This window comes from Somniosus microcephalus, chromosome 5 (genome assembly GCF_052327205.1).
Source record: "Somniosus microcephalus isolate GS21.2 chromosome 5, FLI_Smic_1.0, whole genome shotgun sequence".
In the NCBI taxonomy this organism is placed as follows: Eukaryota; Metazoa; Chordata; class Chondrichthyes; order Squaliformes; family Somniosidae; genus Somniosus; species Somniosus microcephalus.
Genome location: NC_140991.1, coordinates 126,807,321 through 126,831,747, shown reverse-complemented (window position 1 = coordinate 126,831,747; position 24,427 = coordinate 126,807,321). Strand labels below are relative to the sequence as shown.

At 49.2% G+C, this 24,427-nt stretch overlaps 1 long non-coding RNA gene across 1 annotated transcript in view; it reads left to right on the top strand.

The window, feature by feature from the left end:
- Nucleotides 1-15,923, top strand: part of LOC147117305 (uncharacterized) — a 34,842-nt gene extending 18,919 nt beyond the window's left edge. Inside the window, exon 2 of the long non-coding RNA XR_015078284.1 lies at nucleotides 15,735-15,923. This is a non-coding gene — a long non-coding RNA (uncharacterized LOC147117305). The remainder of the gene's footprint in view (nucleotides 1-15,734) is intronic.
- The last annotated feature ends 8,504 nt before the right edge of the window (nucleotides 15,924-24,427 follow it).

Sequence of the window (24,427 nt, the reverse complement as noted above, 5' to 3'; positions counted from 1 at the left end):
TTCAACCACTCCCTGTGGTAGCAAGTTCCACATTCTCACCACTCTTTGGGTAAAGAAGTTTCTTCTGAATTCCCTATTTGATTGCTTGGTGACTATCTTATTTCGATCGCCTCTAGTTTTGCTCTTCCCCACATGGAAACACACTAACTGTGTCTACTTTATCATAACCTTTCATAATTTTAAAGACCTCTATTAGGTCACCCCACAGCCTTTTTTTTTTCAAGAGAAAAGAGACCCAGCTTGTTCATCCTTTCCTGATATGTATATCCTTGCATTTCTGGTATCATCCTTGTAAATCTTCTCTGCCCCCTCGCCCGTGCCTCTATGTTCTTTTTATAATATGGCAACCAGAGCTATACGCAGTTAAGTGTGGTCTAACCAAGGTTCGATACAGGTTTAGCCTAACTTCCCTACTTTTCAATTCTATATCTCTAGAAATAAACCCTAGTGCTTGGTTTGCTTTTTTTTATAGCCTTGCTAACCTGTGTTGCAACTTTTAGTGGTTTGTGTATTTGTACTCCGAGGTCCCTTTGTTCCTCTACCCCACCTAGACTCGCACCCTCCAAGTAACAAGTGACCTCCTTATTCTTCCTACCAAAATGTAATACCTTGTGGCGGTACCACTGGTTGTCCCTTATATTGAGACACATAATTCCCTTTAATTTACCTTTTGGGGCCGTTGCCCTTTTAACTTACCTGTTGGGGCCATTGCCCCTTTAAGGCGCGCCCTAGCGCGCTGACGTCACGTCACGTACGACGTGATGTGCGTGCACCGGCACAGCCCGGCCTAGCGTCTTCGGCCTCAACGGCCAGCCGACAGGAGCGACGCAATCTTCCGCTCCTGCAGCAAGCACCGGCACAGCCCGGCCTCCCGACTTCGGCCTCAACGGCCAGCGACGCAACGACGCGCATCACGTGACGCCCTAAGCGCGGGAAACGCGAACAACGTGATGACGTCATAACACAAACGCGATGATATCATCACGCTCCCCACAGGACTGCGAACTCAGTCCTCGTGGAGTCCCCGCTGGGACAAGACCTACACCACGGTGCTCCTACAGTCTGCCATCTTACCTGATGTAATTAGCCTGTTCCTGTAAATAAACAACTTGTTTATAATTCGTCGAAGTCAAACTCTCTTATTTAGTGGCGATCTACACGAACCGCAACATTGGTGACCCCACGACGTGAGTACAGGAGCTCATCAATTCCAACGCTACAATTGGTGAACCCGTATCCGTGAACAATTTTCACGGTAGCAACGCGCGCCCAAACCTCGTCTTCACTCAAGACGACCAACGCACAACCGACGAACAACCACGGAACAGCAACCGCCTAACACCGATTCCACCAAAAGCGACCCCGTCTTTGCGTACGTATTCGCAATGGAAGCGCAGCTTGGAGGTGAGCCCGTTTTTCACGAACGATGTCACAGAGGTAGAGCACGACCAACGGCAACCGTCATCCACCAGCGCTACAATTGGTGGGTTTGTGAACGTCTTTCACAAATGAAGCACGCTATGGAAGCATCAGCCGTTCTGCTGTCACTACCGCAATCCAGGGAGCCACGGTCTCCCTCGTGCTTTATGCAGGTAGAAGCCCTGTTCGCCGAGAACATCGATGCGGCACAGACCACGCACGTGCTCACGGTCTCCGTATTCGACTCTTCTACCGCCACACGGATCGTCCGCCTCTACGACCAAAGCAACAGCAAGTATACATCTCTCCAAGCGCGGGGTACAGCATGTTCGGGCCCACAAGATCGGAGCGCGCCCCGCGGGGATACCACGAGGACTCACCCCCGCAAAACACGAGGACGCACTCCTCGTGCACGAGGACACATCCCTCGTGAACACCGACGACTCCTTCTCCGCCGACGACGCACCAGCCCTTCAGCCTGCTGGTTGTGTTACCTACTACACGATTCGGCGTGAACAAAAGCGTGCCGCCCTCCCGGCTGTTTTCTCCTAAATCTAGAACTGTTACAAGTGTTGCCGTCCTCCAGGCAGAGTTAACCCCTCCTGAAAGCAACAACAACCTGGACCATTGCCGCCCTTTCTCCAGTTTTCCCTTTAACAAACGCAAACGTCTACTGAAGCTGCACACATCGAGGACGGATCCAACGGGCATCCTGCGGCCGCGATCAGCCACGTGAAAGTTGCTAGCCTCACCGATCACTGATCAACGCAGCAACTCTTCACCCTCCGTTGTGTTCATGTCGTAGCACTATGGCACGCACCGTTCCGTGCGTTCCAGCCTCCCGAAGGTTTCGCTCACCAGCCAACGGAGACATCGCCCGCGTCCGCCCAACCTGCCCGTCACTCTGACAAGGCCTGCTGTTTCGCACGTCTCCACGGTCCTTCGCCTGACGGATACGTTTTATTTGCCACGACGCGCGTAAGGATCCGCTCACGAGCAGCATCTTCATACCTCGCCTATCAAGCCGAGACAGCACGACCGCCGAGACCACCAGCTCATCAGACCATCTCATCCTTGGACTTTCGTTAAAGCGAATTCTGGGGGGGCCTATGTGGCGGTACCACTGGTTGTCCCTTACATTGAGACACATAATTCCCTTTAACTTACCTTTTGGGGCCGTTACCCTTTTAACTTACCTGTTGGGGCCATTGCCCCTTTAAGGCGCGCCCTAGCGCGCTGACGTCACGTCACGTACGGCGTGATGTGCGTGCGCCGGCACAGCCCGGCCTAGCGTCTTCGGCCTCAACGGCCAGCCGACAGGAGCGACGCAATCTTCCGCTCCTGCAGCAAGCACCGGCACAGCCCGGCCTCCCGACTTCGCCCTCAACGGCCAGCGACGCAACGATGTGCATCACGTGATGCCCTAAGCGCGGGAAACGCGAACAACATGATGACGTCACAACACAAACGCGATGACGTCATCACGCTCCCCACAGGACTGCGAACTCAGTCCTCGTGGAGTCCCCGCTGGGACAAGACCTACACCACGGTGCTCCTACAGTCAGCCATCTTACCTGCCATCTTACCTGCTGTAATTAGCCTGTTCCTGTAAATAAACAACTTGTTTATAGTTCGTCGAAGTCAAACTCTCTTATTTAGTGGCGATCTACACGAACCGCTACAACCTCACATTTATTTGTGTTGAACTTCATTTGCCAATTATATGCCCATTCTACAAGTTTATTAACGTCCTCCTGTAATTTATTGCAGTCCTCCTCAATGTTTACTATCCCCCAATTTGGTGTCATCCGCAAATTTAGAAATTGTGTTTTTGATTCCAAAGTTTAAATCATTAATATAAATTGTGAACAACAGTGGTCCCAGCACTGATCCTAGTGGAACGCCACTGCCCACATTCTGCCACTGTGAATAGCTACCCTTTACTCCTACTCTCTGCTTTCTGTCTTGAAGCCAGCTAGCTATCCATTCTGCTACTTGTCCCAACTCCGCATTCTCTGACCTTGTTCATCAGTCTATTATGGGGTACCTTATCGAAGGCCTTTTGAAAATCTAGGTAAATTACATCTACTGCATTACCCTTGTCTACGCTCTCTGTTACCTCTTCAAAAAATTCAATGAGGTTGGTGAAGCAAGACTTTCCCTTTTGAAATCCATGTTGACTATTCATTACTATGTTTTGGTTTCTAGATCTTCTTCTATTTTCTCCTTTAGTAGGGATTCCGTTATTTTTCCTACCACCGATGTTAAGCTGACTGGTCTATAATTCCCTGGACATGTTCTATCCCCCTTCTTAAATATAAGTATTATGTTAGCTGTCCACCAGTCCTCTGGCACTACACCTTTTTCTAACGAATTATTAAATGTGTGTAGTAATGCCTCTGCTAGCTCTTTCCTAGATTCTTTTAAAATGTGCGGATGCAATCCATCCGGACCAGGGGTTTTATCCTCTTTGAGTTTGATTAGTTTATTTAATATATCCCCTCTTTTTATTTTAAATGCACTTATCTCATTACTAATCTCATTATCCAATGTCATGTCCACCTGTTCTATCTCCCTGGTAAATACTGAAGCAAAATAATTATTTAATATTTCTGCCATCTCTTTATCATTACCGGTGGTATTATCCTGTCTATTCCATAATGGCCCTATTCCCATCCCAGCCTTCCTTTTTTTATTGATGTGCCTGTAAAATATTTTACTTTTTTTTTGATGTTCCTTGATAATTTAATTTCATAGTTCCTCTTTGCCTTCCTAATTGTTTTTTTGACTTCTCTCCTAATCTCTTTGTATTCTCCCTTATTATGCACTCCCCTGCTATCTATGCCTCTTTCCTTACCCTCAATTGTTCCATTATGACTTTATTCATCCATGGAGTCTCATTAGTGTTTAGTTTTTTCTTTCCTTTTAGCGGAATATATTGTTCCTGCACTCTGTTGAACACCATTTTAAATGTTTCCCATTGCTGTTCTACATCGTTGTTTGCCAATATTGTTGCCCATTTTATTTTTCCAAGTTCTATTCTTAGCCCCTCAAAAACAGCTTTCCTCCAATCTATTACCCTGGTTTTCATCATACTTATGTCCTTCTCAATTATCATCTTAAAGCGTATTATATTATGGTCACTATTTCCTAGCTGTTCCCCTACTTTTACTTCTCTTATCTGCTCTGGTTCATTCCGTATTACTAGATCCAGTAGAGAATCCTCCCTTGTTGGGCTTTTTACGTATTGGGTTAAAAAGGAGTCCTGTACATATTGTCCTGTCCATTCCCTTATCCCCTTTCCCTACCTCTTCTGTCCAATTACTATCTTTTATGTCCACCTGGGAGAGCAGACGGGGCCTCGGTTTAATGTCACATCCTAAAGACGTCACCTCCAACAGTGCAGCATTCCCTCAGTACTGCACTGGAGTGTCAGCCTAGATTTTTGTGCTCAAGTCTCTGGAGTGAGACATGAACCCACAAGCTTCTGACTCAGAGGTGAGAGTGCTACCCACAGAGCCATGGCTGACAAGGAGAATGAGGACTTTCACATTCCTCTCATGCATATGTAAGCCCAAACATTAGATGGGATATACATAATTTTTAGAGCCTAAATGGTTCATAGTAGTGACTACTTAGAAAATGCTTAAGCAGCGGGGCCAATTGAAGGTTGCCATGGCTACGTGTTTCAATTGTTTGTAGGATTTCTTGAAATTGAGAAGGAGCATAACTCCATCTCCCAAGAAAAGAGAAAACTGGGGTTGTGCAATGTTCTTTATTATTCTAAAAGTATTGGAATACAGTTGGCTCCTCCCCACTCAATACGATAGTTCACAGAAAAAAAATGTACTGATCTTTGTAAGAATATAAAAAATATGAAATGAGTAAAATCCATCCTTAGAACAGGTTTCAGGGGCTGACCAGCCGACTCCTCTTCCTGTGTTCCATCAAGCCCGTTCCTTCCAATAGCCCATATGGAATTTGCACTATCAAGTACTTTATTTAACTTGTTTATTCTCCTATGAAAGGCAAATAACCGTAGGTAAAATTCAAAGTAAAACTCAGTATAAATTCTCCCCGACTCTGTGGCTGGGAATTTCCTCGGAGCTGCTCCTGATCTGCCACCGTAACATCTCTGGAAGTAAACGGGGCTTCCGTCACACTTCTGGCGATGTTACTGCAGCAGAGCAGGAACAACTAGGAGGAAATTCTTGCCCATTTCTTACTTTAAGTCATTGATTATTGTTAGCATTAAACAAGCTCACACCCTTTTTGCCAGGTTGGTGCCTTCTGTAATGGGATGTAAGTTGAACTTTTCAGTTAGGACATTGTAATGGGCCACAGCTTTCGCTGGCATTTAATTTGCCCTGTGTGCTAGAGCTAGCACATGTTCTAATTGTGATTACGAAATAATAATTTTGCGGTTCCAGTTAAAATCCCCCCACCCCCCGCCCCACCCCGGTGATAATTGAACAATGCTCATTTTTGCCCAAATTCCTAAACTTGCTCTGGGAAACAAATATTTTGAATCCTTGTTATCATGTAGACCTGCCAGTAATGATTTTATTGTTTGTTAACTGATAGTTAAGTGCCAATTAAATGTGGAAAGTGCAAATTTACTCAGGATCTACTTCATTCCCACATCTTACTTATTTATCCTATTGTTTTCAAATCCCTCCATGGCCTTGCCCCTCCCTATCTCTGTAATCTCCTCCAGCCCTACAACCCTTTGAGATCTCTGTGCTCTTCCAATTCTAGCCTCTTAAGCATCCCTGATTTTAATCATTCCACTATTGGTGGCCGTGCCTTCAGCTGTCGAGGCCCTAAGCTTTGGAATTCCCTCCCTCAACCTCTCCTCCTCCCGACCTCTCTTTCCTCCTTTAAGATGCTCCTTAAAACCTACCTCTTTGACCAAGCTTCCTAATATCTCCTTATGTGGCTCGGTGTCAAAGCTTTGTTTGATAATGCTCCTGTGAAGCACCTTGGGATGTTTTATGACATTAAAGGCGCTATATAAATGCAAGTTACTGTTGCGTGGCATTAGTGAGCAGAGCCAGAAGGATCAGTCTTTGGAGGAATTCTGCAACATGGATATTGCATTGAGTCATCCCTGTGCTGAATAATTTGGAGGAATAGCAGCAACAGCAGCACACCATGGCCTAGGAGGTTCGAGGCCATAGTGAGTAGATTTATAGGACCGGAGACGTACTCAATATATCATAAGTACTGCTGATGTAATAAGCTACCCAGACATCAGCGAGGAACAATGTGTGAGGTGACTGTGCTTCAAACAGGGACGTGATCTCAGACCAGGAACCAGACCTGTAGCCATGCAACTAATCAGACGGCACTTTCAAAGCAATGGAAAGTGACCAGCACACTCCGCTGTTGCTTCCAGGCATCAACAGGAGACATCACTCTGATCAGTTAGTATCCTGTTCATTTTTACATCAATGTGTAACTGATGCCTTTTCTGCCACGTGTTGGCAGACATCAAGTTCAACAATGATGGGAAGCACCAACTGGAGAGGCAGATCCAGTATTGCCAGCAATGGGGCATTCCCTGATTACAAAGTGCCATTGATTATACTCACATCAACATTCATGCAACTGCAGGCATTGTCCTTCCTTTTGTCAACTGAAAGGGTTAAAAACACACATATTTCATGGAAATTAAGGTTTCTCCAACTGTTTAAGATGAAGACACACCTGGAAAGTTAGCTTTAAAACTATTTAAACAGAGAAATATATAGGACTATGGGGAGAGAACAAACAGCACAATGGGATTCATTTTCAATTGCTCCAGCAGCGAGTCTGCATAGTGGTGATGGGCTGAATGGCCACCTTCTGTACTTTAAGGGTCTATAATCATACACATTGTGAGACAGAAATATAAAGGCCTAGAAATTCGGTATAGCCGCGTTTGGGGTGCTAGTCCTGGCGATGCGCAAAGTTTAGCGCCAAGCGCAATTTAGCGCCACCTAGCGGGATATTGGGTTGCAATGCCCCAAAGGTGATTGCGGCGCTAAATCAGGCGCTGCACACTACTCTTAAGGCGCTAACCCGGCGGCGCAACCAAATTTCGCGGTGGCGGGGCGCAGCGAGAGTGCTGTCAATAATCACTTTCCCTGAGACACAGTGGCGCCGGCCAGCTCTTAAAGGGGCAGGTCAATTGGCATCACCAGACACACTCACTGCCTTGTAGGGCTTCAAAGTGGTGGGAGCCTACCTGTGGCGCACCAGCCTAGCAAGACATGGAAAGGGTGAGGCAGAGGGCGGAACGCCTCACTGATGGGGCATTGGATGCTTTGGTTGGTGCAGTGGAATCAAGGCCAAGGAGGATGGTCGGAATGTGATTTATATTTTGGACAGTCTCCCGGGTGTGAGAGTTAGTTATGTGTCAGTGTATTAGTTTTGCTTTCTGTTGCCATAACTTTCTCATGTTTGAAGGAACCACATTTTGTGTAATGAAACACTTTCTTCATTTACAATGGCCATGCCTGCTATTTACATGCATCTTGCCTTTCACAGGCTTGGGGGTATCAGACCGGTTCCATTCCTGTTCTTGGAATGGCAGCAAGCATTCCGTGAGAGGAGCCTAGAAGCTACTTCTGATCAGCCTCGACGTGCAGCCTGAGAAGAGCCGCTCGCGTAGAAGTTCAGGCCAGCAGCCATCTTCTCAGCCGCCGACAGAGATGTCCTGCACCTTATCTGAGGCTGCAGATCTGGCTGAAGCAGCTGGCACAGCTCAGTCACCACCTCCTTTCTAAATCGCAGCCTTCTGACACACTGCTCCTCCGGCATGTTCATGTAGGAAAACTGCTGTTGGATAACCCTGCCAGCGTAAGGTCTGCTGTGGCGACGTCTGTTGGCCCTCCTCCATCTGGCCATGCCCGCCCCCCTCTCCCTGCGTCTCAGTGCCCTTTCCAGATGATTCAGCAGCAGGACGTTCCCCTCCAATGCAGCCCCCATAATAAGTGCCCACAGGAAGGTTCCCCGTTGTCAAGGCTCACCAACAGCAAGGTGATGGTCAGAAGGCTGAAGATCATCTGCCTGCGCTGGCTCAGTGGTCAAATGGCTCTCAGTGTGCAGCTCAGCAACTCTTTGTAGCTCTCGAGGAAGTTGTGATCCAAAAATGGCTGCCGCTTTTAAACCACACCAGTCCCCTTTAAATAACGCTCCTCCAGCCCGAGAGCGACTTGGTAAGGCCCAGGTAAGCTGTCACTATTAGGGCCAGGCACTACGGAGGGGGGCGCCACCGAATTTCCGGTCCGGGGCACCCAAAAGGCGTTGCACACTCAAATGACGTCATAATCAGCCTGCGCCCATGAGCGGGCGCTAAGATTTAGTGCCGGCGCTAAATGCATGCTCAATATGGGGCGAGGCGCTAGGCGCCTTGCGCCCGCCCGGAAATTGGCTAGCGCCCCACATCTCGGCCTCTTTAGGCGTTAATCGGTGGCGCTATCAACCGAATTTCTCCCCCAAAGACTTTTGGTCCTCCTTAAACATTTCTGATTTCTGAACTTTAAAAATTTTATTTTGTATACAGTCATTTTTTAACCCCAATTTGTTATCTACTTTGGCCCTGAATTTCTGCGGGGGTTGTCTCGATCCACCACGGTAACCTCGGTGGACGATTGGCGGAGCCATGGGAGAAATGGCACAAACAGCCATTTTCAACCATTTACACCATTTCTCCAACAGTTCTGTCAAAATTACGGAAACTTTCCATAACTTAGGAAATGGGGAGAATCCCTGTGGAAATTCAGGGCCAGTATTTATTAGACAATAATGAAATAAATAACACAAAACACAAAACCAATACAATAAGCAGAGCTCCACATTAATATGTTTATGGTGCTGTTGTGTGAGGGAAGAATGTTGGCCATACATCAGTAGAGTTGCCTGCTCTTCAAATAGTGCCGTAGGATCTGTAATATCCTCCTCAATCCCTGAAATTCTCATCCAAAGGACAGCATCACCTACAATGTAGCACTCCCTCAGTGTCAGTCTCAATTATGTGCTGAAGAGTAGGGCTTGGACCAGAATTTTGCGAATCAGAAGCAAGAGTTCTACCAACTGAGCCAAGCAGCGAAGACGGCTGTTTGCTCTGTTGAGACATCATCCTGCTGCCCCTATGGATAAGATAAGACATTCCCTTGGTGCACTGGTGACCTGCTACGTGGGACATTTAATTATGTTAAGGCACTATGGCCTAGAAATTCAGTATAGCCACTTTTGGGGCGCTAAAGTCGGGCGGCCGCTAAAGTTTGCGCCCGGCGCCAAGTCGTGCCCCCTACGCCGCTATTCAGTCGCATCGCCCCAAGAGGTTGCTGCTGCGCTAAAACAGGCGATGCACGACTATCTTTAGGCGCTAAGCCGGCGGTGCTGAGCGATAGCCCCGAGGCCGGGCGCAGCGCCAGTGCGGCGAGTTCTTGATTGACGGCAGACACTCTGGCGCCGGTCAGCTCTTAAAGGGGGAGGGTCGATTTGTTTGCCTGCCACGCCCTGCACACTGCAGCCCTCAACCTAGGCCTGACCATTTCAGCTTCACCTGCACAACGCCCAGGGCTATGGAGAAGGCCAGGGAGAGAGCGCAGCGCTTCAGTGACGGTGACCTGAGGCTGCTGGTTGGCGGAGTGGAGTGCAGGCGCCATGTTCTGTTTCCAGAAGGTGGCAAGAGGCCGCTGCCCAGCGCCTACCGGAAAGCCTGGAGGGAGGTCTCCAACAGGGTGTCTTCCAACAGCGTGGTTGCCAGGACTCCTGTGCAATGCCGGAAGAAGTTCAACGACCTCACTCGGGTTGTCAGGGTGAGTACCCTTTCCAGTGTCCTCCTCATCCTTGCATGTGCACCTCACTTTATGGGCAAAGGGACCTGAAAGCCCTAATGGCCAGCCCTCATCCAGCAGCTATGGGACTGGCATGAAAATCACGTGCACATTCAGCACTTTACACACTGTACAAGCTCTTCGACCATGGGAGGCATTGCAGACAAGATCAGGGCTACACACTGTACAAGCTATTCGACCATGGGAGGCAGTGCAGACAAGATCAGGGCTACACACTGTACAAGCTATTCGACCATGGGAGGCAGTGCAGACAAGATCAGGGCTACACACTGTACAATCTATTCGACCATGGGAGGCAGTGCAGACAAGATCAGGGCTACACACTGTACAAGCTATTCGACCATGTGAGGCAGTGCAGACAAGATCAGGGCTACACACTGTACTTAGAGGCCGTCCTTTCTCTTGCAGGCCAAGGTGGCGCACAACCGGCGCAACCGAACTGAGACCGGGGGAGGCCGTCCTGACCTCAAAGAGCTCTCCGACCTCGACCAGCGTGTGGAGCGCATTATGGCAGGCTGGCTGATTGGCCCCGTCGCCAGTGGAGATGCCGACCCTGTTCTGGGCACCAATGGTAAGGGCATCACCTTTTGGACCTCTCTCATTCCACTTGCGCATGAGATCACCATCCTTTGCCACTGTCCGACCAATGCGGTGAATGGCAGCACTCATGCCTCCCTCGCTGCCGCCCTGTCCTCACTCTAAAGCTACTCTTGTGCCTTCCTGCTTTCAGATGGTGAATCGCCAGGTGAGGAGGCGGGCCCTCAAGCTGCCACTGTCAGCCCTTCGGAAGACGAGGAGGAGGAAGAGGAAGCCGGCCCATCAGTGCCACCCTCAGCTGCGCCAGCCCATGGCGATGTAGGGGACACGTCTTCCCTGGAGGGGAGCCGGGGGGAAGGGTCAGAGGAGAGTGAAGCTCTGGGGCCCAGTGGCCTGCAGCAACGCGGGAGGGGTGGGGAAGCTCGGCGGACTTCTCCCCAGAGGGTGAGTGCGGCCTCCAGTCCTGCGACGGTCAGCGCAGAGGAGGTGCGCCTCCTAGAGGAAATGGCCGTCCAGGCTGAGCGCAGGCACACTGAGCTCATGGCTGCAGTGGCAAGGATGCCTGACTCCATAGAGTCTCTGTCAAGGAGTGTGCAGCAATTCGGAGCAGCACAGGCCAGGAGCCTGCAACAATTCAGTGCAGCACAGGCCAGGAGTCTGGAACAATTCAGTGCAGCACAGGCCAGGAGTCTGCAGGACTTCGCGGCAGCACAGTCGGCTTCTAGCCAAGTGCTCAGTCGTGCCGTCCATTCACTGGCTGGTGTCATGCGGACACAGACCAGGGCCACACGGGCACTAACTGCTGCCACCCTCGCTGGATCAGCCAGGCATCGCCAGGGCACCCGCCGCGCAGCAGCAGCCCAGCAGTCTGTCCTTCAGCTGTTTGCTGCGCATGCTGCAGTGCTGGCCCGTGCGAGTGCCACTGTATCAGGCGACCAGCGAGCACCTGCGATCTGCCAGGTTGGCACCATTCCTGCAGCCGACACTGCCACTCCGCCATTGCAGCTGCCATGAGCCGCTGGACAGACTGCTGCCGCCCAGCCAGAGTTGGAGCAGTCAGCAGCCGGCCACTCCAAGGCCAGAGCTGGTGCAGGCCGACCCCCAAGGGCATCTGCCGTCTCGCCATCTGCCCCTCAGCAGCCTTCCCCCAGCCTTGCTGCAGCCACTGGGCTCCCATTGAGGAGGAGCTGCAGGGCAGGCAGGGGCCAGGCAAGGATGCGAAAGGCAGCGCCCTCGCAGGGCAAAAAGTAGAAGGTATGCTCAAATGCCTGTTGTGTTTTTGTAAGGCCGAGACTGGTGTCTTTCTTTCTTTTTGTAAGGCCGAGACTGGTGCAGTTGTGTTTTTGTAAGGCCGAGACTGGTGTCTTTCTTTCCTTTTGTAAGGCCGAGACTGGTAGTTTTGTGTTTTTGGAGGGGGCTTCTCCACATGAGCATGTAATGTGGGAAGGGCAGAGGTTTTCAATAAATTATTGTTGTTAAATTGCACTGTGCATGGTTTTTTGGTTAAGTCCTGGTTGCCCTGCTCGGCTGAGGGCTTGTGGAGCGGCTACATTCATCTGCTGACATTGGCACAAGCCATTCCCTGAGAGGGGGCCTAGAACCGACGTTCAATAAGCCGGCGACGGGCGGCCCTTGCACTTTCTGCCTCCCTCCTGTGCTGGTCCTCCTCCTCCTCCTCCTCCTCCTCAGGTGGTCCTCCAATCTCTGGTGGCAGTGGCTGAGTCCTGTGGATAGCCAGGTTGTGCAGCATGCAGCAAATGACCACAAAATGGGAGACTCGCTCCGGCGAATATTGTAGGGCTCCACCGGAACGATCCAGACAGCGGAACCGTTGCTTCAGGACGCCGATTGTTTGTTCGATGATGTTCCTGGTCGCTTGATGGCTCTCGTTGTATCCCTCTTCAGCAGGGGTGCTGGGCGCACGGAGCGGGGTCATCAGCCAGGTACACAAAGGATAGCCTTTGTCCCCGATAAGCCATCCTCGTGGGTGAGGCTGTGCCTGGAACATGTCTGCCACAGAAGTCTGTCGCAGGATGAAGGCATCGTGGCTGCTGCCTGGAAAGCAGGCATTGACAGCTAGGATGAGCTGCCTGTGGTCACACACCAGCTGGACGTTCAGCGAATGGTAGCCCTTCCGGTTGCGGTAATCCTCGGCATTCTCCAGAGGTGCCCGCAAAGCCACATGCGTGCAGTCAATGGCGCCCTGCACCATGGGGAAGCCCGCGAATGCTGCAAAGCCCATTGCACGCTGTTGCTGCTTGGCAAGGGCCATGGAGAAGGAGATGAACTGACGTCTCCTTTTGAAAAGGGCATTGGTCACCTGGCGGATGCAGCAATGCACGGCGAACTGGGAGATGTTGGCAATGTCCCCAGTAGCGGATTGGAAGGAGCCGGTGGCTTAGAAGTTGAGAGCCACCGTCACCTTCACTGCCACCGACAGAGACGTCCTGCACCTCAGCTGTGGCTGCAGATCACCGCCAAGCAGCTGGCAGATCTCTGTGACCACGTCCCTTCTGAATCGCAGCCTCCGAACACACTGCTCCTCAGACATGTTGGGATAGGAGAACTGCTGGCGGTATACCCTGGGTGGGTAAGGCCTCCTTTGCCGACGCCTGTTGCCCCCTCTCCGTCTAGCCAGGGCTGCCACTCTCTCACGGCGTCTGTGAGCCCTTTGGATGTAATTGAGAAAGCCAGCGTTTACACCCATTGCAGCCCCCATAATATGCTGACAAACAATGAGATGTCAATGAAGGCAAAGACTAGTGGAAAGCTGTGGCCTGAAGCCAGAAGTACCTGTCCGAGTGTTGGGCCAAAGCAGAAAGCTATCTACCTTGGTCTCTCTCCAAAGATCCGTTTCTCAAGAAGGAGTGCTGCGAAATGGCAGCCTTTTATAGTGCAGGAGGAGTGCCCTTTAATTTGCGCCCCCCGTGCCCTGCATCGGCTGAGCACCGTTCCACTCTAACAGTCGCTAGGGGCGCCAGGCGCACAATGGGGCGTTGCCACTGAAGTTCCGGTTCGGGGCGCACAAAGGGCGTTGCACGAGGAAATTACGTCATGATCTGCGCGCGCAGCTGAGCGCGCGCAAAGACTTTGCGCCGCCGCTAAATCTCTAGTGAAGTTGGGGAGAGGCGCAGATCGTGCTGCACCCGGGCGCTAGCCGCCTAGCGCCGGACATCTACTCCTCCTACGGCGCTAACGGCTGGTGCAACCAACTGAATTTCTAGGCCTATATAATTGCAAGTTGTTGTTGCATCCTAGCCACAGATGTATTTTGGCAAATTCTACTTACCCATAGGTTTAGGTATTGAGCATGTGTGTCACATGCCAAATTATAAAGAACCTGATCCAAAAATAATCACCAATCACTACAATCATGACGTTGTTGTTCTTTTATTTTGTAACGTTTTAATTGCATAGCTCAAAAGGAAGCATTTAGTTAATGTAAAAGTGCTGTTTTCACCCTATCCAAAGACAGCACGGTGGCATAGTGGTTAGCACTGTTGCCTCACAGCTCCAGGGACCCGGGTTCGAATCTGGCCTCGGGTGACTGTCTGTGTGGAGTTTGCACATTCTCTCTGTGTTTGCGTGGGTTTCCTCCGGGTGCTCCGGTTTCCTCCCACAGTCCAAAGATGTGCAGGTTAGGTTGATTGGCTATGATAAAATTGACCCTTAGTGTTAGGGGGATTAAATACGTGGGGTTACGGGGATAGGGTGGGATATGTGTTGGTGTAGGGGTTATGGGGATCGGGGGTGGGATATGTGTCGGTGCAGGCTCGATGGGCCGAAATGGCCTCTATCTGCACTGTGAGGTTTCTGTGATTCTGTGATTCTGTGATACAGGAGAAAAATTGTCAGAAGAGCAATCTGAAAGCTTGGATGTGCCCCGGACTGTGCCCCCAACTCTCCCACCCTGCACCTTGAACATCCCCGTTCTGATCGGTTGCAGATACTAAAATCTGCACGTGCCACTTCTCAGTTAGGTCTCATGGAAGGCAGTTTGACTTTGGGAAGACTGATGGCTCCATTTATTTTGGCCATGGTCAGTGCACCTTCTGATGAAACACAGAACAGCCTTGGCATCAGATGCCGCCCCAGTTGCCTAGTTTCCAGCTTCCAAAGAGCTATGCCAAGGAATTGGGGAAAGAGAAGAAAACCAGAAAAATGGTAAAAGCAGCTGGGTATAATATGTGGTCCAATTTTTACAGTATCTTTAAGTAACCTCAACTGTATTAAATTTGCAAATAGGTTTTGCTTTCCTTCCCTTTCATGATTCTGATGTTGAGATTGTTTCACCATTCCTATTCCCAGACCGAGTTCAGGGGTGACTGCACTTCCAAATCAGAAATCTTTTCTGACATGTTCCTTCCAGCGAAATGGAGCTGCAGGATACAATCCAACAGTAGGGATGAAGGCATCTCTCTGGAGACTGCCAGCAGGCAATACATGGGAGGTCTGTGCGATTGCTGCGGTAGACCGATAGGCTGATGGGCCCTGCACACAGCAGCCTAACACATCTGCTAAACAAGTCATCTGGAAGTCTGCCCTCTTTCCTGCAAAAGTTTCTGCTGAATTATCACAGAACCTGTAGCTGAACAGCTTCAGAGAACCCAGAGAATGATCAGTGACAGGTTTAACAAGATTATAACTGCTAAATCGCCTTTCTCAAATGTACCTTAATAAAGACTGAAGGTTTATATAGGCTTCTCGTGTCCCCACGGCAACATCTTTTCTATCATGTTGCCATAGGGACAGTAAAGGCCTTAATAAACCTCCAGCGTTAAAATACATACTCTCCCTTGAAGCAGCAACGATGATCTGTCGAAATACGCTCCTAAGAGTAAAAATTAAGATGCAATCTTCTCCAAAAGAAATGAAAAATGATCAACCAATTTAAAACCCTATGTATGATTGTAATGTTTTTGTTTTCAGACTGCTTGTTGCTTTAAAAAAGACTGAACTGACAATGTCTTGCATTGCTGGAATAGATAATGTACACAGAGAATGAAGGTGACAAGGCTTTTACTGTTAAGAATTCCACTGTTAGCTATTATTTGTTTAGCTTTGTTAGCTTTTGTTCTGCCACAAAAAATGTTCAATTAAATGTATAGTTGAAAAGATTTTCAAATGAGTGTTTTTTATCAGATATAACCTACTTTACTTGATAGGCTGGGAGAGGGAATCTCAAAACATACCTTAACCGTTTGATGCGCCTGTCCCTTAGGTTAATTTTAAAATATTAAATATAATACATAAAACTTTTCATAATTCAGCTTCACAGTGTATTTTCCCCCAAGTGGATGCCTAGCAATGCTGCAAGATCCTAGAAATGACTTGACCAGCAGCATGATTATTGCTCCTATTTGTTTTCACATAAGGTGTATTTCCATCCTCAGATAGGAGCTGTTCTTTGGGAATGTGCTTTTTCCAGGATTTTGATTGCCAAACTCTCATACAAGGAGTTTGTTAATAATTAACTCTTTGTTGATCTTTGCCTGCAAGAATAGGGTGCAGATCCTTTCCAATAATTTGGGCTCTGTTAATCTGAATTTCTCTTAGCAGCACCCACAACCAAAAACACACCAGATACTGGACATCTAAACAAATATTGAGCCATTTTACATTATTACATCAAATGCCTCCTAAATCCGGGCCCAACTTTCCTGCAACTCCATGTTTGAAACTCTCCAATAAGGGCCCGGATTTTGCGGTATCGGAGGCCGGAGGGGGGATCGGGAGCCGGAGGGGGGATCAGGGGCCGGAGGGGGGGATGTCGAAAGGCTGAGGGGTGATCAGAGACCGGGGAGGGATGGGGTTGGAGGTCGGAGGGGGGGCTGGGGGCTGAGGATTGCAGGCCGGAGAGGCGATCAGAGATCGGCGAACTCGTGGTGGCAGGGGAGGACTGGAGGTCTCGGGGGTTGGGGGGGGGGGGGGTGGTCAGGGGGTAATTGGAAGAGTAGAGGGTATTCGATTGCTGGAAATGCACTTACCTCCTGGATCCAGCAGTCCTCGCCTCTCTTTAGCTGGCCGGTTCCCCGAGGCCTGGGAAACCACAGTTTAATTTAAAATGGTGGATCCCCATGAGGCACGGAGCCTCATTACAATATTCACAGTGCCAACCTGCCCGCTTCCGGTTGATTGGCACCCCATCCACCATTCACTCCCTCCACTACCGGCACACCATGTCTACAATGTGTACCATCTGCAGCAACTCACCAAGGTTTCTTCGGCAGCACCTCCCAAACCCGCGACCTCTTCCACCTAGAAGGACAAGGGCAGCAGGTGCATGGGAACGCCACCACCTCCAAGTTTCCCTCCAAGTCACACACCACCCTGACTTGGAAATATATCGCCGTTCCTTCATCGTCGCTGGGTCAAAATCCTGGAACTCCCTCCCTAACAGCACTGTGGGAGTACCTTCACCACACGGACTGCAGCGGCTCAAGGCAATGGCTCACCACCACCTTCTCAAGGGCAATTAGGGATGGGCAATAAATGCGGCCTTGCCAACGACGCCCCAACCCCATGAATGAATTTTTTAAAAGCCGCCTCCTGCGAGCTGGTTGGCTGCCTGCCCGCCCCCCCATCCCGTCGCCATTAAAACTGGAGGTGGGTGGGTTGGGGTCGGGATTCAGATTTTTAACACTTTAACCTCCCACCCGACCCCAACCCACCCGTTTTTTGGGATTAAAATTCCCCCACAGAATCTAAACCTGGAACTGTAAAGCAGGATATATAAATTAGATTTACAGCATGTACAGAAAGTGAAATAAAGATTTCATAAACTGCATTCCCTCGCTATCAATTCCATCCCTGTTCCTGGCCACTGCTCACAACCTCGTTGTCCTATTTTACCCTGAGCTGATCATTCGACCCCATATCCGCTCCATCACAAAGACCACCTTCTTCCAGCACTGTAATATTGCCCGTACCTGCCACTTTCTAATTTTATCCGCTGCTGAAACCCTCATCCGTGCTTTTGTTACCTCAAGATTCGACTAGTCCAATGCTCTCCCGACCAGCCTCCCATTTTCCACTCAACAACAACAACAACTTGTATTTATTTAGCGCCTTTAACGTAGTAAAACGGCCCAAGATGCTTCACAGGAGTGTTATAAGACAAACAAATTTGACACCGAGCCACATAAGGAGGAATTAGGGCAGGTGACCAAAAGCTTGGTCAAAGAGGTAGGTTTTAAGGAGCGTCTTAAAGGAGGAAAGAGAGGCAGCGAGGCGGAGAGGTTTAGGCAGGGAATTCCAGAGCTTAGGGCCTAGGCAACCGAAGGCACGGCCACCAAAGGTTGAGTGATTATAATCAGGGATGCTCAAGAGGGCAGAATTAGAGGAGCGCAGATATCTCAGGGTCGGTGGGGTGGGGGGGGGGGGGTGGTTGTGGGGCTGAAGGAAATTACAGAGATGGGGGGGGGTGGTGGGGTGACAAGGCCATGGTGGGATTTGAAAACAAGGATGAAATCGAGGCATTGCTTAACCGGGAGCCAATGTAGGTCAGCGAGTACAGGGGTGATGGGTGAACGGGACTTGGTGCGAGTTAGGACTTGGACAGCTGAGTTTTGGATCATCTCAAGTTTACATAGGGTAAAATGTGGGAGGCCAGCCAGGAGTGCATTGGAATAGTCAAGCTTAGAGGTAACAAAGACATGGATGAGGGTTTCAGCATCGGATGAGCTGAGGCAAGGGCGGAGACAGGCGATGTTACGGAGGTGGACACAAAAGGCATCATCTAGACACAAAAAGCATCAAGGGGTATGGAGAGAGAGCGGGAATATAATATTGAGATAGAGGATCAACCATGATCACAATGAATGGTGGAGCAGGCTCGAGGGGCCGAATGGCCTACTCCTGCTCCTATCTTCTATGTTTCTATGTTTCTATGAAGGGCCGAATGGCCTACTCCTGCTCCTATTTTTCTGTGTTTCTGCGGATATGTGGTCGGAAGCTCATTTCAGGGTCAAATATGACCCTGAAAAGGGCAGCACGGTGGCATAGTGGTTAGCACTGTTGCCTCACAGCGCCAGGGACCCGGGTTCAAATCCGGCCTCGGGTGACTGTCTGTGTGGAGTTTGCACATTCTCCCCGTGTTTGCGTGGGTTTCCTCCGGGTGCTCCGGTTTCCTCCCACAGTCCAAAGATGTGCGGGTTAGGTTGATTGGCCATGATAAAAATTGGCCCTTAGTGTTAGGGGGGATTAAATACGCGGGGTTATGGGGTTACGGGGATAGGGCTTGGGTGGGATGGCTGTCGGCGTAGGGACCGGGTGCTAGTGTTTGGATGATCAGCCATGATCTCGTTGAATGGCGGAGCAGGCTCGAAGGTCCGAATGGCCTACTCCTGCTCCTATTTTTCTATGTTTCTGCGGATATGTGGTCGGAAGCTCATTTCAGGGTCAAATATGACACCAAGGTTGCGAACAGTGTGGTTCAGCCTCAGACAGATGTTAGGGAGAGGGATGGAGTCAGTAGCTAGGGAACAATTACAATTCAATTTTATTTGTCATATATGCAGCAGACGTGTGTACTGCACAATGAAATGTTGATTTTTACGAGTCCTCCCAACATTGGAATAAATATGGCATAACAATGATAAAATACTAATAGAAATACAGTAATAATAAATAAAACAACAGTAATAAATAATAATAAATTATACGTTCATGAGTTTTATGGCCTGGGGGTAGAAGCTGTTTCGAAATCTGCTGGTACGAGACCGTATGCTTCAGTATCTCTTACCGGACGGGAGCAGGGCGAAGAGGTCGTGGCTGGGGTGGCTCGCGTCTTTAATGATTCTCAGGGCCTTCCCCCGGCACCTCTCGGGGTAGATATCCTGGACAGCAGGTAGTTTCATTCCTATAGTATGTTGTGCAGCTTTCACCACCATCTGTAGAGCCTTGCGGTCTGTGGGGGTGCAGTTGCCATACCAGGTAGTGATGCAGCCGGACAGGATACTCTCGATGGTGCACCGGTAGAAGTTGGTGAGAATCTGGGGGGCCATTCCATTTTATTTTATTTATTTTATTCCATTTATATTTGGTCCTCACCATTTCAAACTGAGTTTGTGGTGGGGACCGAAAACAATGGCTTCGGTCTTCCCAATATTTAATTGGAGAACATTTCTGCTCATCCAGAACTGGATGTCGAACAAGCAGTCTGACAATTTAGAGATCGTGGAGGGGTCGAGAGAAGTGGTAGTGAGGTAGAGCTGGGTGTCGTCAGCGTACGTGTGGAAACTGATGCTCTGTTTTCGGATGATGTCGCCAAGGGGCAACATGAAGATGAGAAATAGGAGGGGGCCAAGGATAAATCCTTGGGGGACACCAGAGGTAACGATGCGGGAGCGGGACGAGAAGCAGTTGCAGGTGATTCTCTGGTTACGTTTAGGTAGATAAGAATGGAACCAGGCGAGTGCAGTCCCACCCAGCTGGACGACGGTGGAGAGGCTTTGGAGAAGGATGGAGTGGTCAACCGTGTCAAAGGCTGCAGACAAGTCGAGAAGGATGGGGAGGGATAGTTTACCCTTGTCACAGTCACAAAGGATGTCATTTGTGACTTTGATGAGAGCCATTTCGGTACTGTGATGGGGCGGAAACCTGATTGGAGTGATTCAAACATGGAGTTCTGGGAAAGTTGGGCATGGATTTGGGAGGCGACAACACATTCAAGGACTTTGGAGAGGAAAGGGAGGTTGGAGATGGGGCGGTAGTTTGCAAGGACAGAGGGGTCAAGGTTTGGTTTTTAGAGGAGGGGTGATGACGGCAGATTTGAGGGAGAGGGGAACAGTACCTGAAGAGAGAGAACCGTTAACAATGTCAGCTAACATGGGAGCCAGAAAAGGAGGTTGGGTGGTCAGCAGTTTGGTGGGAATAGGGTCAAGGGAGCAGGAAGTGGGTCTCATGGACAGGAGGAGCGCGGAGAGGTCGTGAGGGAAGGTTGGAGAGAAACTGGAGAAAGATGTGAGTTCAGGGCTAGGGTGGAGGGGAACCTTGGTGGAAGTTTGGCCCAGTGGGCTAGGGGAAGGAAGGGAAGTGGCAGAGGCAGCTGAACGGATGGTCTCAATCTTAGAGACAAAGAAGTCCATGAATGTGAGCTCATCCAAAACTCTGCTGCCCGTATCCTTTCCTGCACCAAGTCCCATTCAACCATCATCCCTGTGCTCGCTGAACTACATTGGCTCCCAATGCACCAACGCCTCAATTTTAAATTAATCTACATATTCAAATTACTCCATGGCCTGGAGTGGGCCTTTGACGTAGCGGTAGCATCCCCGCCGCTGGGCCAGAAGGTGTAGGGTTTCACCATAGAGCACATATACCAGAAACGCTGTTTACGGAGGTCACGGTCCATCATCAAAGACCCTACCCACCCCAGCCACAGTCTGTTCGCCCTCCTGCCATCTGGGAGATGCTACAGATGCATTCGCACCCGTACGACCAGATTTAGGAACAGCTTCTTTCCCAGGGCTGTCATCCTACTGAACTCCACAAATAAACTCTAAAGCCTGCACATCTGCCAATGCACTTTATTATGGTTATGTTTATGTTAATGTATTACAAGCCAAATGTATGTTGAATGTTTAAATGTCTTAATCTAAATGTACACTCTCGGGAGCCGCAAGCCTACATTTCGTTGTACTGCACTTGTGCACTAACAATGACAATAAAAGTTGATTTGAATTGATTTGATTTGATTTGACAGTCCCGGCAAGTGGAGTCGGAGTTCCGGCTCTAAATTCTGGGTTGACATCCAGCGGGATACTTGCGTCCGTGGGCGTGGGTGGCCCCCCCCCTCGTATGGGTTGTGGGAGCCCGTAAAACCCTCCTGCCATAGGACTAACCACCCTAATGGCTGGTACGAAGATGGTTACGGTCACGGAAGGAGCGTTAATCGCGGCCAGAAATCCTTTCACCACTTCATACAGTTCCCTAAAGGGAACAGTGTGAAGACACGTATGACGATGACTCCATGGCCTTGCACTACTATCTCTGTAACCTTCATCAGTCCTACAACTCTGAGAACTCTGCGTTCCTCCAACTCTGGCCTTTTGTGCATCCCCACTCCCTTCACCCCACCATTGGTGGCTGTGCCTTCAGTCGTATAGGCCCAAAGCTTCTGAATTCCCTCCCTAAACCTCTCTGCCTCTTCACCTCTCTCTCCTCCTTTCAGACCCTCCTTAAAACCTACCTCTCTGACCAAGATTTTAGTCACCCATCCTAATATCTCCTTCTTTGCCTTTGTGTCAATTTTTGTCTAATTACACTCCTGTGAAGCGCCTTTGGCTGTTTCCCTACGTTAAAGGCACTATATAAATGCAAGTTGTTGTTCTGTTGGTCATTCCAGTCATTAAAGAGGCAGTCACCATTGTAAAAGTGTTATACAAGATTATTTACCAACTTTTTATATTGGTGAGGATGTAATAAATGAACACTGATGCTATCCCATCTGCTGCAATAGATTCATTATTAGATTAGTTTTAATAAAAACTACTTTAAGAAGTGTGTACTGCTGAAGATATAAAAGAGGTAGGTTTTAAGGAGTCGAGTCTTCATAATAGGTGATTCCTGGTTGCTGCTGCTTACCTGAAAACTCCCTCGGATTGTGAGATTGTCCTTAGTATGACTGAAATTGTCATTTTATCTGTGATCTTATTTCAACACAGGTGTGTGCTGAGTTAGCTGATTCCAGTTGCAGCGTCAGTGGTGTTGCACTAATTTGCTCAACACCCCCGAATTAGGCAGGAGAAAATTGCCCAGGATTTCTACTCATGGTCGCTATGCAGCAACTCCTGTTGGAAGTGCGTGTGAGCGGGTGTCATGTGATTGGGTCAAACTTACTGACACTCAAGTTGGGATATTCCACTCCAGTGGAAACCTGGGCTACAATCAGTGGCTGGGCTTTGTGGCTGCCTGATTTGGCTATCGCTGACTCTGGTGAATTTTCCCAGGTCAGCTTAATTTGGACAACTTTGGCAAGCTGCTGGTGGGATTCCTGCCTGCACCAGGGAGCCTGGCTGGGGTGGGGGTGGGGGTGGGGGTGGGGGAGGAAACTGGCTATTGAACACCTTGGGTATCTGCAGCAGTAGAGTGGAGCCTATTGCCACCAGGCCAATAGAAGAGCAGATTTAAAAAAATTCAGATTTACTAACATTGCCCAACATCAGTTGCACTCCTTAATGGAGGCACTTAAAATGTAAATCCCCTTCCACACTCCACAGCAATACTGGACACCAGGAACATGCTGGCATTCCTTGGGTTCGGCACTGTTATGATGACAATGACGGGAAATATATGGTGTCATTATCATATAATTTGAATATGTGCACCTATATTTGGATGGATGTATTCAACGATTGCTGTGACCTTTGGCAGAAATTCCAGAAATGACAATGATTGCTGGGCAACGGACAGAATGGATCCCAGGCTGATTTACTCTCCCTGCCTGCCCCAAATCTGGCGCAAAGCCAGTGAAAAATCAGGGCTTCAAAATCAACAACAACAACAATAACTTGTATTTATATAGTGCCTTTAACGTAGTAAAACATCCCAAGGCGATTCACAGGAGTATTATAAGACAAAAATTTGACACCGTGCCACATGAGAAATTAGGGCAGGTGACCAATAGCTTGTTCAAAGAGGTAGATTTTAAGGAGCATCTTAAAGGAGGAAGGAGAGGTAGAGAGGCGGAGAAGTTTAGGGAGGCAATGCCTGAGCTTAGGGCCTAGGCAACAGAAGGCACGGCTACCAATGGTTGAGCGATTATAATCAGGGATGCTCAAGGGGGCAGAATTAGAGGAGTGCAGATATCTCAGGGGTTGTGGGGCTGAAGGAGGTTACAGAGATAGGGAGGGGCGAGGCCATGGAGGAATTTGAAAACAAGGATGAGAATTTTGAAATTGAGGCTTTACTTAACCAGGAGCCAATGTAGGTCAGCGAGCACAGGGGTGATGGGTGAACTGGACTTGGTGTGAGTTAGGACACAGGCAACCGTGCTTTGGATGACCTCAGATTTACATAGAGTAGAATGTGGGAGGCCAGCCAGGAGTGCGTGGAACAGTCAAGTCTAGAGGGAACAAAGGTATCGATGAGGGTTTCAGCAGCGGATGAGCTGGGGCAGGAGCGGAGACAGGCTATGTTACGGAGGTGGAAATAGGCGGTCTTAGTTATGCTGCGGATATGTGGTCAGAAGCTCATTTCAGGGTCAATTATGACACCAAGGTTGTGAACAGTGTGGTTCAACCTCAGACAAATGTTAGGGAGAGGGATGAAGTCTGTGGGTAGGGAACGCAGTTTGTGGCAAGGACTGAAAACAATGGCTTCAGTCTTCCCAATATTCAATTAGAGAAAATTTCTGCTCATCCATTATTGGATGTTGGACAAGCAGTCTGACAATTTAGAGACCGTGGAGGGGTCAAGAGAAGAGGTAGTGAGGTAGAGTTGGGTGTTATTAGCGTACATGTGGAAATTGACGTTGTGTTTTTGGAGGAACTGGAGAAAGATGTGAGTTCAGGGCTATGGTAGGGGGGAACCTTAGAGGAAGGTTGGCTATGGGAAGGAAGGGAAGCGCTTCGGCAGAGGCAACTGAACGGATGGTCTCAATCTTAAGAGACAAAGAAGTC